This window comes from Lactuca serriola, chromosome 4 (genome assembly GCF_051521515.1).
Source record: "Lactuca serriola cultivar US96UC23 chromosome 4, Lser_US96UC23_V15, whole genome shotgun sequence".
Taxonomy (NCBI): Eukaryota; Viridiplantae; Streptophyta; class Magnoliopsida; order Asterales; family Asteraceae; genus Lactuca; species Lactuca serriola.
Genome location: NC_136411.1, coordinates 5,176,560 through 5,180,279, shown reverse-complemented (window position 1 = coordinate 5,180,279; position 3,720 = coordinate 5,176,560). Strand labels below are relative to the sequence as shown.

General features: G+C 33.9%; 1 pseudogene; it reads right to left on the bottom strand.

The window, feature by feature from the left end:
- Positions 1-2,519: 2,519 nt before the first annotated feature.
- LOC145098002 (large ribosomal subunit protein P2y pseudogene) lies at positions 2,520-3,089 on the bottom strand (annotated as a pseudogene).
- Positions 3,090-3,720: the final 631 nt, after the last annotated feature.

Here is a 3,720-nt window from a genome sequence, read left to right as displayed (position 1 = left end):
ACTGATCCTACCTGGTTGTTCCTTACTTGATAGATCATGAAAGTAGACTTTGAGTTAATAATGAATCCAGACTAATAATTAGTTGCAATAAATATTAAACTAAAACTTAGCAATAATAATGCTAGGTTTCGTCGAAGGAAAATAGAATCCACTACAAGAAAAAAGGCCTTTTACGACGCTCATTGCGCGTCGTAAAACGCTCAGACGACGCGCAAATGCGCGTCAAGGAAGGCCCTGTCATAAAGAGAGACGACGCGCATTTACGACGCGCATTTACGACACGCAATGCGTATCAAGGAAGGCCCTGTCATAAAGGAAGACGACACGCATTCGCATGTCGTAACCTTACGACGCGCGTGTTAATGACATGCAATGCGTATCAAGAAAGCCCCTGTCAAGAAAGGCCATGTCATAAATGAAGATGACACACATTTTTGCGTATCATAATTTTAAATGTTTAAAAAAAATATTTTTAATAGATTTACTAATTTTCAAATTAAATTTGAATTTAATGCCTCATAATAGAAAATAAAATATCATATACAAAAAATATAATCCATTTCATAAAATTTAATGTCATATACAAATAATCATTCCAATAGTAAGTAAATGTAACACATTGCTAATATTGCATAATATTTATTATTGAAAACAAAACATGTACAACATTAAAAGAAACCCTTGAATAAATTCTCCTTTGACAATCACCTTTGACAATTTTCTTTCTAAAAGAATAACCTGAATGCAAGAACTTTGAGAGGCTGCAAGGCACTAATATGTCAAATTTGTTTGTCTGCATGTTTTCAGCCAAATATAGGAAATTTCAGGAGTATGTATACATGTCATTTACATATATATATATATATATATATATATATATATATATATATATATATATATATATATTGACATAACATAAAGCATACATTGACATAACATAACTAATTCCAAACAATTCAAACATGACAAAGGGAAAACAAAGGTGGCATACCTGATGCATTCACCCTCATCTTACAAGAAACCCTGCATTTGCTTCAATTTTCCAATTTCACGTTTCAGGTATCGATTTAAAGAATTGGTGGGATCGCAAGCATGACGTACCGGAGGGCGTTTCTGTCGGCAATCGATACGCAATCGTACCCCGTTTGGGATCGAGCCGTTTGGAACGTGGATCGTGACTACTTTGGCGAATCCTGTGACTATGGTCCCCAACTCCTCCACGACTCCATGGAACATTTACACAATACCCTTCTCCACCCATGGACCCCACCTGATAACATATATAAGAGTGAAATGACCATTTTACCCTTCTCGATGTAAAAAATGAGAGAGAAAAAAAAATTAGGGTTATGTTTACCTCATGGGCAACGCCTGTACCAGGGTAGAATTTTCCACCTTCATGTCTATGTAAGGATATATACAACACCTATAACAATTAAAACCAGTATCATCAGAAATAGTCAAATAGTAATCTACAATGTTATTTATGATTTAAAATAAATTAATCAACTATATTGTTTTATATTTATGTTGAGTTTCATTTTTTTTATAGGAGAATGAATGATAGTTAATTTTACATGGCCTCCTGCAATTTATTACCAGGAAACACTTATAGTGTTTATGTTTTTTTTAAATATCACAAACTCTTTGTGGTTAACCAAGAAAAAAATTATTTCTGTGGTTAAACCAAAAAAAATACAGAATATGGAGTTAACCATATAATAATAATATCATTAACAAGTTGAAGAAAGTAGTATCAATTATTGCACGAATAAAAAAAATAAAAATAAAATTACTGTTTTGTTCTGCTCAAATATTTCTTGAGTTTCATTTCCATGGTGTACATCCTGTAAATAAATAAGGTTAGATAACCACAACTCATAGTTTTTTTTTTTTTTTTAATTACAAAGATTATTACCCAATCAACAATCAAGACTTTTTTTGCTCCTGCAGCAATGGCTGCATTGTTATGCAGACAGAATCCCATTGCTTGTCTCACTCCAGCATGATGACCTGGAGGACGCACCTGACCCATGACCCATGACCCATGACCCACGACCCATGATCCATCAAACATAAAGATTAATGTACCTAGCAAATAACTGTTCTCTAATATTACAAATTTTATAAAATTTTAATTTGCAAAACTAAAAGATTAAACATAAAAGCTCATTAGAATCCAAATAACTGTTCTCTAATATTACAAATTTTATAAATAAAAATGGGTTATATTGCAAATTTTCATTCCATTCCTTCAAAATGAGAATTTACAAAAGAGAAGGAATCACACACACCTGCAGTTGCCAGGCTGGCAGCAATTGCTCGAAGACGATCTGGTCTTTCTGGATGAGGAAGAGACTTCCTTTCAACCTACAAATTATAAAGATCAAAAAATGATGACATCAAAGTTTTTTATTTATAAAACCATCAAGACTATTAAAAATAACTTTTTTTAAAAAATGAAAATTGAAATATCGGGAAGAATTCTTACTTCAGAATGAAGCAACATCCTGTCATCCAAATTAACAAAAGTAAAGGTCATATAAAACTATGTTAAAAAACATTTGATGTATAAAAACTAAAAAGAAACTTTTGCAAGGTCTTACAAAATTCTTCATTTGAAGATGACACTAACAAAATACTACCAAAAAATCATATCCAAAAACCACAAAAGAACATGCTTCATACCATCCTCAGTCAAACAAACTGAATCCCATATCCTGCAAAAAAATATGAAAAAAAAAGATAGTCAAAAACATGCAACCATAAAAAAAACAGTTTAAAAAAAAACAATGAAGATCAATGGACATAAAAGAGCTTACATCATCGGACTCTTCTTTCTCTACAACTTTCTCCTCTTTCTTTAGCTCAGCTGCAACAGCTGCAGCGGGAGCAGCACCACTACCACCTGTGGCGGCAACTGCAACACCACCACCGCCACCTGAAGGAACAGAAGCCAACTTCTCCCTTCCAGATGCAATCAATTCGGTGATATCTTTACCCTTAACCTCCGACAAGAGTAATTCAATTCTATCTTCATCAGCATCAGCTCCAACTGCATTAGTGAATATGATCATTATAATTGCCATTAAGCAAATCATACAGTTTATGAAGTTCAGGGTTTACATGGATGCAACATGGCACCTTAATTAGTGAGGACTGTTGGAACAGGTCCCAACCTTCTCACTCACACAACACAAATATATATGTATGCAGAAAGCAAATATAGAGATATGAAAGTACTTTGGACTCAAAGCTGCTGCACATTGACTTCTCATATTCAGAAAACAAAGGCTATATATATAGCCTGTAGTACATATCCAATGGAAACAAACTAAAACAGTCTACAAGGTTCTTATCTCTTGATCTTGCTAAACTTACTATTTTCTTCCTTGATTCGAACTTTCTTGTTTGGTCACTTCAAATCTTATTACTTGCTATTCAAACCACTTAGGTTTGATCTTGCTATCTTGCTTCAATCTTCCTCTATCTTGCTTAGACTCTTGCTGTACCTTGCTTCAATTTTCTTTCCTTCTCGATCAAAAGTGATCGCTTGCTGCTTCTTTCTTCTTTCTTGCCTGCTAGCATGTCACACAGTTGTGTTGTTTTTTTTCTTCTTCTTCTTCTTTCTTCTGATCACAAAGACCTAGCACCACCGAGTCCTTTTTCCTGCTTCACTCTCTACAATGAATCTATCTCTCGGCAATGGAGGTGATCGGC